Genomic DNA, 16340 nt, shown 5'->3' with positions numbered 1-16340 from the left:
TGACAGTGAGATTAAGACACAATTAGTCAAATTTTGCCCAACCAGTTTATTATAAGTTCTAGTTACTAAGGGAGATAGGAAGGGAAGATGGGTGATAGAAAAGAGATAGAAAATAGAAGCAAGGAGTCTTTGTAGAAAGTGAGAGAGAGAGAGTCAACATTGAGGATTCCTGCATTCCTGCATTCAGCTTCTTGAGGTTCCAACATTAACCTTTAGTAGTAAAGGGTCATTGGAAGTTGTGTTGTTCAGTTGACGTTGTCTTTCCAACGACAGTACAGACTTATTTATAAATCCAAAATTGTTGAGTCAGCTCTCTTTGAAATGATAGTTTCAGGCTTTTGAATCTCAGCAGGAACTCCTTTGTTCCCATCTTCCAGGCCTTGCAAATTTTAAGTCAGCAGATAAGAGAAAGCAAGGAGATGCCAGTTGTATCCTGCCTTCACAGGGCACAGGGTATAATTTCCCAATCTCCCCTATCAAACTGGAGTCATTTGCTTCCAGGCCCACTCTTCAGCCAATTAATACTCCTGAGCACTCTCTTCGAAGGCAAACAGCTCCAAAGAAATTCTTTCAAATGTAAAACTGCCCACAGTGATACTGACTGCCACATGGTGATACCCACCTCTCATCTCCTAGATAAGTCAGAGTCTTATGACAATAAGTGCCTCGGAAAGCAAGCTTTGAGCCAAAAACAAAGAAGGGTTCAGACACTCTTATATCTTAGTTTTCCCAGATTTCACATGTGTCTCGCTCCGATTTATAGGAGGGAGAGGAGGTTCTTTTAATATCTATATCCCCAGCGTGAGATTAAGAAACAACGGTTTAAATGTTGGTCCGACCAGTTTATTACAGATGTTAATTAGGGAGATGGTGAAGGGGAGGACGGACGCTATTATGAATTAGGGTAATGGGGAAGGGAAGGAGGGTGATAGAAAAGGTAAGAAAGAAGCAAGAAGTCTTTATAGGAAGCAAGAGGGAGATAGTCACCATCATGGATCCAGCAAGGTTCAGTCATTGATCTTCAATAGCGGTGGGTCATCGGGTGTTGTTGTTCTGTTGACAACGATAACCACGACGACGACAATGGTGATGATGGCTCCTTTTCAATGCTTTCGAAGTGGTCGAGTCAGCTGTCTTTGGAGTGACAGCTCAAATCCAAAGTGGTTGAGTCAGCTCTCCTTGGAGTGGCAGCTTCTGGCTCTGGGATCTTAGCGGAAACTCCTTTGTTCCTATCTTCCTGGCCTTGCCAGCAGATAAGAGGGAGAAGGGAGGCACCAACTTGTATCTTGCCTTCACAGGATACAGTGGCATCATCCCCCAGTTTCCCATAGCAAGCTGGAGTTATTTAGTCACAGGCCAGATCTTCCACCAGTAAACACTCCTGAGCACTATCTTCTGAAGGAAAACAGCTAAAATTGTCCACACAGCAACACCCATCACTCATCTCCTAGACAAGTCAGTCTTATCACAAGAAATATCTCAGAAAGCAAGCTTTGAGCCAAAAAACAAAGAAGGATTCTCACAACATGGGCTTGGGACAGTATTCTATATACAGAACTCTGCAGAAATTCCATCAAAAAGACATCAAAAAGAAATTCCATCAGAAAGATGACATTACTATTTTATGTGATTCTTAGGAGATAATTCAATGGCAAAAACAAAACAAAACAAAACAAAAAAACTAAAGTATACTTCTAGAAAAATGGCTGATAAATAAAATGAAAATTCCTAAATTCTAATGCCCAGATATAATTTCCTTTCAAACCATTAAAAAACAAAACAAAGCAAAACAAACAAACAAAAAAACGTAAAAGACTGTAAATAGCACAAAGATTTCTGATCCTTAAGAAGACTGTATTTTTCTTGTAAAATTCAAAATATTTCTATTCTCAAAATAACCCAGTGAGAAAGTAAATGTGACAGTAACACCACATTTTTACAGAAAGTTAAACTACTAAAACTCTTTTCCAAATTTCATAGGACAGAAATTTCTCAGGAATGAGTTGTAAAATGTAGGTTATTTTTAGAGCCTAGGGAAACATTTGATGGATAATCAAATTGTAGCAAACACATCTCCTTCAAGCTCATGAGATAACTGATATTTGCCTGTTGGGGATATTTGATAAAGTGTAAGTGAAAATTGCTGCACTGAGCCACTAACATCTCCGGAGGAACTCAGCTTGGAAATGGAAATGGAAAAGATATTAAGAGTGACAAAGAATAGTCTTAGTCCCAGAGGATAACTTTCATTTTAAAAGTGTGTAATTGTGAAAAGTCGCCATTGCCTTTAATTACTTAATTAATTAAGCACACAATCAAAAATTATGAAGTAACTGATCTCTTTCTAAAGGGAATTTGCTCAATAAGAAATTTCCCAATGTGCTCACAACCTAAATATTCTTAATCTTATCACAAGTGCAACTCTTCCTAAGTGAAACCTATCATTTCTACAGACTACTACAATATTACTTTTCAGTAATTTTCTGTCTCAGGATTTTTTGTGTGTGAACTTACTATAGAAATAAGAATTTCCAAAACAGAATGTATGTATTTTATAATGATTACTGTTTCAATATTGGAAAGCTATATATCTGAAGGCTAATATTTTGTTAAAATATATTTGAGTTATGTATAGAATATAGGGCAGCTGACTGTATTTTCCAGGGTGTAAATACACACACATCATTTAAAAATAACATTAATTTTAAAAATGTGTTATCGAAGCAGTATATATTGTTTCTTTGTATTTTGAAGAATGCTTTTATAGAAATATATCCTCTAAATTCTGAAATAAAAACATTAAAATATATTTTTCAAATCTACAGTTGACATGTAAGTTGGGAGTATGTTAAACACTATAACTGGCACTCTGCATCTAACTAGTTAAGAATATGTTTCAACTATTCACATCTGTCTTTTGGACATAATATATTACAATGCTATCTATTAAAAAAAAAAAAAAAGAGAGAGAGAAATTTGTTATCAGAATTAGCTTAATTGCACTGAATTTTCAGTAAGGGAATTCAATATGCAAAAAGTATATTTAGATGTGTATCAGAAAAAGAAATTATTTTATTATCAATTTGTATAGTGATCTTGCTCTAATAAGAAATAATGATAAAATGGAAGGTAAGCCCTTCATATACTACTTTTCTGCAACTGGTGACATTGTCAAGACTTCCAAAGCACATTCCAATACTGAATTTTATGGTGGAACAAACATTGTCTTGTTCTTGAAATGTCACATGTGTGTATAAGACAATTGTTTAACAAATGTCTTCCATTGATGGCCTATTCAGAAGTGATAAGAATTCTGAATGCCGAAAGTCAGAGTGTTATCAACTAATAACAAATTAAATATGTGGTGTGAAATATGGGAATTTTCAAATGTAATTTTTAAAAGGGCAAGAGTGACTGCAACATCTGTGATGTCTGCAGATCAGCACAGAAAATATGAACACAGCAGCTGCAGTCTCTCCAATGTGCTAAAATTCAGTCACATCTCTTTACTAGACCTTTATGAGCCTTATCTTACCAGAGAAAAATATCCCTCTCTTCATGATCACACCTTATACATGTCATCACTTCTTGGCATATATACATATATTTCTGACCATTTTTTTTTTAAGGGTTAAGAACAAGAAGAAAAAAATTATATCAAAAATCTCTGATGAGCTCTTTGATAAGTCCTTAAGAATTGCAATCTCTTACAACAAATCAGACAAAGATCCATTAGATACCCAAAAATAAGGTAAAATATCACACTGGTGGTTTTTTTTTTTTGTTTTTTTTTTTGCTTTCTTATTTATATATATATGTATATATATATCCATTTATATATATATGTAGATATATATATATACATATAGATATAAATTACATATATATAAACAAAAGAAGCTTACATATACTAACTATACTATACATTATATGTATAGCCCAAGAAAATTTCTCTTTGCTCAATGAGGCCTGGGCAAGTCTAAAGCACGGATGTCAAAATTTATGGCTTCTCTGAGCCACACTGACTGACTGAAGAGGAAAATTTTGGGGAAAATATTTTTGTTATTACTGAGTGATGGGTTTGGGTTCAGGGCCAGGTCAGACCACGTGGCTCGGAAGAGCTGCCACTATGATGGTGTGATTACAAGGGGAAGAACTATTTACTCACTGTCTTGAGACATATGTGGCCTTCAGGCCATGGATTGAAATTTTCTGCTGTAAAGCCATGTTAGTTCTTTTCACTTTTGACCTTTCTTGAAAAGTATCTATTACATTCCTTCGCCATTCCTTCTTCAAATACTTTCCATTCTTAGACCCATAAGCTCTAAGCATGACTAATTATCTTCTGTTCTTTTGAACTATGATTCTTTCCTGTCTTTTCAGGTTGAAGAGATGTCTAAATGCCATATGGGTAAAACTGTTTGATTCCAGCACATATATATGAATATAATGAAGTTTGCAAGTTTGTGGGTGACACCAAGCTGAGTAGTGCAGTCAATACATTGGAAGGAAAGGAAGCCATCCAGAGGGACCTACAGGCTGGAGAAGATGGCCCATGAAAACCTAAAGAGATTCAACAAGGTCAACTGCAAGGTGCTGCACTTGGGTCAAGGCAATCCCAGGTATTTATACAGACTGGGAGATCTCCTTCAGAGCAATCCCGTGGAGAAGGACTTGGTGGATGAGAAGCTGGACATGAGCCAGCAGTGTGCGCTTGCAGCCCAGAACTCCAACTGCATTAAAAAAGGGGTGGCCAGCAGGGAGAGGGAGGGGATTGTCCCCCTCTACTCAGCCCTTGTGAGGCCCCATCTGAGGCCCCATCTGAAGAACTGCATCCAGGCCTGATTTCCCCACTACAAGAAAGACATGGAACTCTTGGAGCAGGTCCAGAGAAAGGCAACTAAGATGATTTGAGAGCTGGAGCACCTACGAACTAACCACCTATGAGGAAAGGTTGAGGAAGTTGGGCTTGTTTAGCTTGGAAAAGAGAACGCTCTGGGGACACTTCATTTTGGCCTTTCAATACTTGAAGGGAGCATATAAGCAGGAGGAGGAATAGCTGTTTATGAGGGTGGATAGTGATAGGACAAGGGGGAATGGTTTTAAACTGAGATAGGGGAGATTTAGGTTAGGTATTAGGAGGAAGTTTTTTACTCAGAGGGTGGTGACACACTGGAACAGGTTGCCCAAAGAGGTTGTGGATGCCCCATCCCTGGAGGCATTCAGAGCTGGCTGGATGTGGCTCCGGGCAACCTGGTCTAGTGGTTGGCAACCCTGACCCATGGCAGGGGGGTTGAAACTAGATGATCATTATGATCCTTTTCAACCCAGGCCATTCTATAATTCTATGATTCTGTGATAAGAACAGTGGAAAAAAATATATTAAGGTTACTTGACAAGTAATGTCTTCTATTTTATTATATTTATATGTCAGAGGCTGATGTTGGTGATATGGCACTAGAAATTAAATCTTCCCACCAATATTCCATTACATTTTTTTCACCATGTGACAGGTGATAGCAGGGGGACAGTCTGACAAAATGGCATCTGACATGGAATTGTACATAAAATAAATGTGTGTAATTGAATTCTTCCCTATGGAAAAAAAAAAATTGCATCCATTGTTATTAGTTGTTGAACTTTTCTAGAGACCAAATAGTGAATGTGAGCACAGTGAGGCAGTGCACTGTGCATTTCAGCAGTGATGACAGTGGCATGAAATGGCCGTATTCCATTCAGCCATGCATAGCTCTCACACCAGAGAGGCAAGGGGGTCCGTGCATGTTTACACAGGAACAGACAGTACCTTGTATTCAAGTTTATCAGGACTTATTGAACCAGTACAACGGTGAAAGTAACGGTTTCCTGGGTCATATCATTACTGGTGACAAGATCTGGCATAACCCCTATCAGAATCAAAACAGCAGTCCATGAAGTGGTAATATGTGAATTCTTCATGGAAGAAAAAGTAGAAGTCTCAGCTCTTATCAGGTTAAGTGATGGGATAGGAAATGAGCTACCATTTTGGACTTCCTGGAACCTGGTCAAACCATCAACTCTGAAAACTACATTGTGAAACTGACTATACTGAAGGCTCAAGCTTCCAGAGTTGGACTAGAGAAAAAGATAATCTTTACTAGCATGGTGATAATGTCAGGTCCCATATCACTTTGAAACTGTGGAGCACATTGCCAGACTACATGATTTTATTAATTAGAGGCTAATCCTAATCTACATGATTGTATTAGCAGAAGAATGAGTGTAGCCTTAGTAATCTCCTAAAACTTTATTTGATCACCATGTTTTTTTATTTCAAAAAGCAGACAGTTGTATAAAAGAACAACTAAAATTTTGACAGTTTAAGCTGTTTTCACACTAGGTGCACCAGGTAACACATATCAGTGTATTTGTCCAAGGAAAATGCTCTTAGTATTCATGGAGTTTCAAATGGGCTCAAATGATCTCAAGAAGGCAGATTAAGAAAATATAGTGCAGTATATCTCTATAATACAACATGTATTAGAAAATGATTGAACAAAGGTTTTCATCTAACTTAAGATTCTTCTAGCACTGTGAAGCACATTCTGTGCCTGATCATTATTCCATAAGAAGTTACACTTTGTTGAGATCCTTGTAATTCACAACTATTTGTTCTGTTGTTATTTATGCTCCATTAAACATTCTGGGCTGTTAAACTTTACACAGAAAAATGAATAAAGCTGGAGATCTAAGATAAGTTATATCTCAACACTGTAACCATGAAATAATAGCTGTTGTCATGGTATATACAGTTTCTCTCTGTAGTTTACCTGACAGTCACTAACTACATTATAAAACAAAACTTTCCTTAATGTTGGCTAGGAGATGTGCTTGTCTCATTAGTTCAGATTTATTAACCTATCTGTCATAACACTTCAACTCAAATTAGACCACAACCATCATTCTGTTTCCCAAGGCACAGGCATTCTATATGTTTTTATATTTCATAGTATTAGTATAACAGAACAGTCTCATCATTTTTGTATTTTGCAATCTATTGTGAAACATCATGTGATAATGAGGAGCAATGAATAAGGAAAGTATTAGCATCTTCTTAATCATTTTAGATTAACACTACTTATGGATTCTGTGCATAGATAATGTAATTTCATAAATGTGCTCAGCCAATCTGGGCTAGGAAAGTGAAACTAAGACAATAACCAAAACACCTCAAGCTTGAATAAATCTCACATAATTTGTAGTCAGAATATCACCTCTTCCATTATGTCTTTGTCATGTCATGCTTTCGTCTTGTAGAAGAGGAAAAACCTGCAGAGAACTTCTGCATTTTAAGGAGGTGCTGTATTACTACTTAAAACAGTCTGGAGATAGCACTTAGCAAAGTTATACAATCAGATCTGGAGAGCTATTTTTTTCACAGAAAAGGCAGTAGAATGCATTGTTTCTACCTCTAAATTTTAAGATTGGTTCATAATTCCGTACTTATATGTATGTAAATGACTTGTGATTCTCTTGCTTTTTTTGTTTGTTTCTTTGTTCACTTGTTTGTTTGTTTTTAGCTACAAACAGAATAATTTCAGGTTAGCATTCAAACAAGAATGTTTCTTTTCCTCAAATAACTTTTGAGTTTTTTGTTTGCTTTGTTGTTATTGTTTTTGTTTGTTTGTTTGTTTGTTTGTTTTATTTTGTTTTGTTTTCTCTCTGCAAAACAGATTTCCCATAGTAACAACCTGTGACACTTTTGCTAATAAAATGTCTTCAGGAGGTAACTGATTAAACTCTGAAGTCTCAGGCTATCCTGGATTTAAAGAAATTAGCTGGAAAATTCCAGTTTCTAATGGTAAGTTTATCTTTTGATGCCCAGGGTTGTTTTTCAAGGGTTAAGTTACATGACTCTGAAAATGCACTAATTTTCAGAAATGCTCTCTTTTCATCAATTTGCAGTTAATTTCATAAGTCCTTATTATTTACAAGATGCTAATTTCTGAGTTGTTATGTATGTGATTGTCCTAATCTTTTTGTTAGGTATGAAATCTAAAGTACTATATGAACTCAATTATCTGACTCAATTACCAAGTGCAAAGAATAGTACTAATTCACACACACAGTAAAGTGCTACATAACATGTAGCACATAACGTAAAATGTGAAAGCTGATTGCATTTATGTCTTCACAGATATTTACTGTGTTGATGAGTGGATCAAGATTGCTCTTTATTCTTTGGTAATGTGAGCTGAAACACTTGCCTACAGTCTTTAAGGGATTTTATTTTTGTGGACAGAAAAAAAAAAAAAAAAAAAAAAAAAAAGATGCAAACTTTGAGCTGGACAATTAACACAATACATTAATATCTGAAAATAATATGCATCAGAAATGAAATGCTTCTTGCTATTATTATATTTAGACCAAGAGAACATAAGATCTCAATCATCTCAATCTGATGAGTGAGCTAATAACATACAATTCCAGTAGATAAGTTAGTAAGAGTATTAGATTCTGATTACTATTTGAGATCCTCAGCTATACCAATTATCTGGTGATACTTCCATCTTCTGTATTTTACCTCTCTTTCGGCTATCATTTTATTGAGCAATTGTTGTATTTCTGTGCTACAATTTTGTAAGTGAAAGTAGATCATTACCCATCTGGAACACTTCTGAATCAGTTTGGCATGGAAGGAAAGATCATCTTCAGTTTCTGTCTTAACAGATTGACCTTGTAAAACTTATTCTTACATAGATGGTAGAGTTTGATCCTTTTGATTTACAACAATGAACTTCAATTACACATTTTATTTTTGTGTTTGTTTTTGCTCCAGACAGTGTTATTCTCAGCCTAATAATCATCATCAATCAGTATACTTCCTTACTTAGATCATTCTACTATGTAAGTCTTGAGAAGAAGAATAAGGTAGGCTTGTAATGTAATATACATTAAACATATTCAGTGTGCAAAGGGTCCCTTCATGTCTATTAGTATTACAATATGTCTATTAGTATGACAAACATATTGCAATGGTTTCACAAATCTGAAATTTTAGGGTTAGTTTTGTACCTGAAATTCTGTATTGAAGTTATATATAAATTATCCATAGAGCTGGCTGAAATCATTAAACTACTATGTAGGCATATAAATAGTTGATACACTAGAAATAATGTACAACTGCTACATTAATGTAAGTGGGGAAAGAGTTATGCAATCTCTTTGGCACTCTGGCCCAAATTCTTTTCCTCTTTGACAAAATCATGAGTTTCATTCATGTAAAAATCTTCATGATGATATACTAAGGTTTAAGTTACAATAAACAAACAAACAAACAAACAAACAAACAAATTTATGACATCCCCTAAAAAGTTGACATGATTAAAAACATTTCGTAGTCACTTCTCATTTGTTTTTTAAGGTTCAGCTCACTGTTACAAAGTGGTGCTCAAGCAAATCTTCAGATTGTTAAAATAAAGCACAAATACATAAGCAAGCAATTAAGGCTACTGGAGCAGGACATATTCAGTCAATGATACTTCATATTTTGATTACAGTTAGTATACAAGTAACCTACAAAATCTGTCACTTCTGCTAGAAGCCCTCTCAGCTACCTCATAGTTCATTTCATGAACATTCTATGCTCTTGAATTTACTGTATGGGTTTTTTTCTCTATTTTCTACTATTTTATTTTATTTATATTTTTGACCAGTGCACTGAATTCTTGATAATGGTGATAATATTGTGACAATACAAATAACCATTCCAGAGGTTATAATTATTGTGATAATAAAATGTCACACAAAGGACAGAAGTTCTAAGATAAGATAATTAAAATAATGTTCACAAATATGAAGTTATTTCTCAGTTATTCATTCCCAGTCAGTAAACTTTGACAAACATATTTTTCTTTTGTAAAAATATTCATCTTACATTAATGATTGAGACAGAATTGCATTAGTTCAGCAGTACTTAGACCAATCAAGTTGAAACTGTCAAAACATTTGTAGTGTGAGACAATATTACGAGAATGAACTAATCTAGCATTTAAAGGAAGACCTTGCACATATATCTTGCTCAAAAACTTGATTTTATACTCCATGTTCTTTTCGGTAAAAGTGATCAGGTCTTTTAACTGTTTTAATCCCAAAGATGATGTTTTCATCCTGTTGGAAATTCTCCTAAGACATTAAACAATTTAAAGTTTCACTTTTTTTCCTTGTGTTACTCAAGACATCTTTTATTAGAAATCATAGAATTGTTAAGGTTAGAAAAGACTTCTACGATCATCTAATCCAACCATCCACCTACAACCAATATCGTCCACTAGACCATATCCATAAGTACTACATCTATACTTTCTTTAAAGATCTCCAGGTACAGCGAACTCCACCATCTCCCTGGGCATCCTATTCCAGTATCTCATCACTCCTTTTGAGAAGAAATCCTTCCTAATATGCAACCTGAACATCCCCAGCACAACAAGAGGGAATGAGGCCATTCCCTTTCACCCTGTCACTGTACCCTGGCATAATGGTCAACCTCCACACCCACCTCACTACAGTCTTCTTTCAGGTCATTGTAAGGAGACATAGGACTTTCTCTGAGCCTCCTTTTCTCAAGTCTGAAAAATGCAAGCTCCCTCAGTCACTCTCTCTAAGACTTGTTCTCCTGATCCTTTACAGATTCATTGACCTTCTTTGGAAAGACTCCAGAACCTCAGTTTCTTTATTAGAATCACAGAATCATAGAATCATCAAGGTTGAAAAAGATCTCCAAGATCATCTAGATCAATAAATCACTTACTAATATTTCCCCACTAAACCATGTTCTTTAGTACAACATCTAAATACTGCTTGAACACTTCGAGAGGTGGTGACTCAGCCACCTCCTTTGCCAACCTATTCCAGTGCTTGTCCACTTTCAGAGAAGAAAATTTTCCAGATACTCAACCTGAATCTCCTCTAGCACAATTTGAAGCCAATTCCTCTGGGCCTACCATTGGGTATGTGGAAGAAGATGCCAACCTTCAGATCACCATGACCTTCTTTCAGGTAGTTGTAGAAAGCAATAATATCTCTTCTGATTCTCCTCTTTTCCAGACTTCCCTCAGCTGCTCATCACAAGACTTGTGCTCCAGACTTCTCACCAGTTTCATTGCCCTTCTCTAAACACACCAGGGCCTTGATTTATTTCTTGTAGTGAAGAGTCCAAAACTGAATGCAGTACTCAAGTTGTGGCCTCACCAGAGATGAGTACAGAGGGCTGATGTTGCAACACTATTTCTGGTATAAGCCAGGATACCATTGGCCTTCTAGGCCACCTGGGCACACTGCTGACTCATGTTTAGCCAAGCGCCAACTGACACCTCCATGTCCATTTATTCCTCACATTCTTCCAGTCACTCAACCCCAAGCCTGTAGTGTTGCTGGGGATTGTTACAGCCAAAGTACAGGACATGGCTCTTGGCCTTTTTGAACTTCATTCTATTGGCCTCAGCCCAGTGATTCAGTTTGCCCAGTTCCCTCTGAAGGGCCATCCTACCCCCAGGCAAATCAGCACTTCCTGCCAGCTTGTGTCATCTGCAAACTCACTGAAGGTGGCCTCGATCCCTTCAACAGCTTGAACAGGACAGGCCCCAGTACCAATCCCTGGCTTACGCCATTCATGACTGGTCGCCAGCTGGATTTAACTCCATTCATCACCACACTCTGGGCCTGGCCCTGCAGACAGTTCTTTACCCAGCAATGAGTATTCTTGCAGTGAGGGGCCCAAAACTGAACACAGTACATTTTAAAAATCACACAGTTGATGAATGATAAAAATATCGTGACCGAGCTGAAGCTTATTTAGTATCTTCCTGCAGACAGGATATACTACATTGTGAGCTGGATGTACCAACTCTGGATGTCCCAGATGAGGTCTACATTTGTGATATTCCTTTTCTAAATAGTATTCTTTTATATATCAGTATATAAGACAAATAAACAATACTAATTTTATGCAATTCTAGGAAAGAACTCTTGTTTAAAACACTGGGATTGGTATCTCTTATGCTCTTCTGAGAATTATTAGAGTTCTGGGATGCACAAAGAGAAGATTTTAAGATTTCCATCTTCTTCAAATCATGTTTTGTATAAAATAAAATGTGAGTGTGAAGTGTGTAAGTTTTCTTATAGTTCTTCTGGTAGTATGGTTCATTCAACAACAGTGAAGTACGGTGATACATAACAGTGGCATTTAAATTAATAAATGATAAAATAGCAATTCCTGGAGGCTCCTTGTTCAATAAAGCAGCGTAAAGTGAATGACTTTTTAATCTTTATTTTGATAAAATTTTTATTTATCAGGAGACAATAGATACTTAAAGATGATTTCAAAAAGCATGTTTATAGTCCTCTTTCTATTTCAGACTAGTTTCATAATTCCAAAATATTTACAATTTGAATATTACTAGAGATAAGTATTTGATGTGATGCAAAATGCTTGTGCACAAATTTGAAGCCTCTGTAACTGCTACTGCTGCATTTAACTACATGCCACCAGCTGGTAATTTTGGTGATACAAGAGAAAACCATAAAAAAAAAATGCTAACAGGTCCTTGCCTGTGCTATGGAAGTAACAATGTTAAGCTAAGTATTCAAATGTGTTTTCTGGTGGTATTGTTTAAGCTAATGAGTTGTTTTTTTTTTTTGTTTATGCAGCTGCAGCAGATATTAACTGTGTTTTTATTAGTGTTTTTATTAACTATGTTTTTATTAGAAGAAACTATGATGTCAAGGGCAACTGGGACACTTTACATTCATAGTTTTGTGGGCTGTAGAATGATCATAGTGTAAACATAATCTGTGATTGAACTGAATAGTATGGATATCAGAACAGAATAGTATTTAATGACAGGGGAGTCTTGGTAATGAAAATATGGAGATTAGTAGGATGAAGATAAAATGTTAGTAAAATAAGTATAAGGGCATAATGATTAAAACCATATTCAGTTTGAATCAATTGCTTTTTATTATTAGGTATCTTGCATATAGAAACATCTCAGATATGACAATATTTATTATATTTTTGTGTATGTGTATAAACAGAGGGTTCTGTGCTATTTCTTCTGATAAACAAGTGAATCACTTCAGAAGTAAGAAATATCCAAAACTTGCCTATAAGAAGTCACACATAATTTTTTGAAATGTTTCTAATAATTAAAAGAAACAGCAAACAAATATATTGAATATTTTGCCTCGGAAAATATAAAGATACTCCTAATAGTCCTTCTCAATTACAATATTCATAAAATACAGAAAATTAATTGTTGAAAAAGGGGAGAAAACTTTGTTTATAAATCTTTTAGGTCAGTCAAATCATCTTACATATTGCATGCAGACTCTTAACAATGGACATGTGGAAATGGTTAGAAAAAAATAATGTGTAGTCTCTGACTTAATAGGTGAAAATTCATAGGAAGATTTAAAGAAGGAAAGAAATTCTCCATATAATATTTTCTGTCCTGAGTTATCTTATGAAAGGAATATTAACTTAGAAAAACATCAGAAGTGTTTACAAATACTATAACTTGCAGAAAAACTTGAAACTATTTAGGTAAGAAAAAATGAAATGCAAACTAAGCTTCTCAGAAACTGCAGGATGAAAGGTAAAGCTCACAGACATCAATAGGAATGAGTGCAAAGTTTTTCCTCCTACCCAATGAACCCATTACTGATGGCATTCTAGTGATTCATTTCTATACATACTACATATAAATGATCATAGGAGTGTTTTATTCATATGGAAAGCTAGATTACAGTTATGGAAAAACATCTTTAAATCCAGTAACCAGTGGGATTAATATCTCTGATGATTGATGAATGATATTGTTCCCAATGATTTTTACCAACAGTGAACTAGATTCAGGTACTATCCTTGGTTGAAAAACTATGTAATAGTCTTGCTTCAAAAACCTGATGAAAAACCATCTACCTAGCAAAATCACACTGTAAATGATATGTTTTTGTGCATACTTAAATAATCATTTCACAGGCATGGAAAAACTCCACGAGATCAAAACTCCAACATATTAATAGGACTGTGTGAAACAAAATTGAACAACAGTTAGGCAATTGCATTTTTCTCTTGTTAACATGAATATTCTCTTATTTTCTCCTCATCCTATTTTCAAAGAAAAAAAAAAAAAAAAAAAAAAGGAAAAGAAAGATGAAGAAATCTGGAACATTTATTGAAATGTTTTGCAAAGTCTTTTGTAGGGAAATATTAGGTCATTTTCGAACTGGTGACTGAGCATCTGGTGAAGAGTTGCGGCTGGCCTAAGTAGCACGGGTAAGTTTTTGGCACCTATGCTCCCCATGTGATCAAAATCGATGGACCAAGGGAGTAGCCACCTTGGACTCATAAGGGCTGGCCACTGAAAGGAGAATATCTCTGCAACCTAAGCTGTTTTCTGGGAAGGAGTGCTGTGTGGCCACTTGAGCCACGAACTTGAGCAAATTTCGTTCTTCCTTCTGTTTATGACTATGGGCCTAGATCTAAATGGTTTACTTGATATCTCCAAGATCCTGTCAGAAGCAATTTGGTTTCTTCATGAATGGAAGAACTCGTCTGGAAAGACCTATATTGTTTATTACAACAAAACCTCTAGGAAATTAATCTCTACCTCATCAATGTATATGATTCTACTTACCCTTTCAAAGATGGATTTTCATACAGTCTTGTAAATATCACGTTTAATGTTGGGTGGCTTTTCTTTTACATGCACATAAATTTTCAGATTTCCCTATACAAAAATCTTTTCTGCAAAGAAAATAATAATGTTATAGTAAATAAAATAATTTGTATATTTTGAAGGGATAAAGTTAGGTAAAAGTTTCTGCTATGTTAGAATCACAGAATCATAGAATTGCTCAGGTTGGAAAAGACCATGAAGATCAAGTCCAGCCACAACCTACCCATACTATTTAACAACCCTCCACTAAATCATTGCCCTGAGCACCACCTCGAGGTGAGGTCTCATCAGTGCTGCATTCAGGGGCAGGATGACTTCCCTAGTCCTGCTCACCACTCCATTCCTGATACAAGCCAGAATGCCATTGGCCTTCTTGGCCACCTTCTTGGCTCAATTTCAGCCAACTGTCCATCAGAACACTGAGATCCCTTTCCATCAGACAGCTTTCTAGTCAGTCCTCCCCAACCCTGTAGGGTTGCCTGGGGTTGCTATGACCAAAATGCAGCACCTGACAGTTGGCCCTATTGAAATTCATACAGTTTACCCTGACCTATTGATCCAGTCTATCCAGTCCCTCTGTAATGCCTTCTCCTCTCAAGCAGATCAACACTCCCTCCCACCTTGGTGCCTGCAAACTTACTTTTTCTGGATTTTATGCAAAGAAGTTCTTGCACTGGGCTTCCATATAATATCCTGCCAAAATAATAGTCGGAAGAAAGTGAAATGCATATTGAACTGAAGCAACAATACTGTAAATTACTTTGAAGTTCTTCTAATTATTTTTATAATTATTTTTTTCTCCCTCACTGTAAACTTCCAATTAAAGGTAACAGAGTTATGATGCATATATATATCCATTGTTCCATGTCTGCATAGTAACCTGGAGAAAGCTCTTCAAAGATTTAAAAAACAATAAAAAATATAAATATCTAATGGAAAATGTGAAAATGCTTACTATATATTTGATTATTTATTGCAGTCTCTGTTACCTGCATTATAGTACAGTGCTTAAACACCCAAACTCATATGTATAATGACGAATAAAATAACAGTGATAAAATGAAAAAAATATTTCCAATATCCATAATTTAATTTTAATGTATTTAATATACATATATTTTCAATTGCAACATTTCTAGCCATTACTGTATCATCTATCAGTAATATTTTAACATGCTTTTATACAGATAAACATTATTTGATCTTGATTTCCTTGTATTTTAGTACTAGGAAAAAATGACATGAGTGGTAATAGCAAAAAAAAAATTACTAAGTAAGGTTAAATAGTTATTTTTCTTTCTGAGGAAATTTATACTTCTGTAAAATCCAAGAAAAAACACTGCATTTTTCTTCTTTGGTGATTCACCTTGTTTCTAGCAATAGTTTTAAGAATTATCCACTGGACTGAGATTTAAAGCATTAAAACTCATTGCCAGTTTAAAGAAATTCTCTGAACGCTTTGTGATCTCTTCTTGAATATAGCCCCAGCAAATAGCTTTTAAGAGGCAATGTAGTTATTTATTTTAGTTATGTACTTAACTCTTTATACCACAGCTAAAGGAAATCATTATATTTCCAGCACACTTGTAAAAATAAAAGTAGTTACATTTAATCTTAGAA

Source organism: Phasianus colchicus, chromosome Z (genome assembly GCF_987193195.1).
Source record: "Phasianus colchicus chromosome Z, bPhaCol1.hap1.1, whole genome shotgun sequence".
Classification (NCBI taxonomy): Eukaryota; Metazoa; Chordata; class Aves; order Galliformes; family Phasianidae; genus Phasianus; species Phasianus colchicus.
This window is presented reverse-complemented; position numbering follows the sequence as displayed.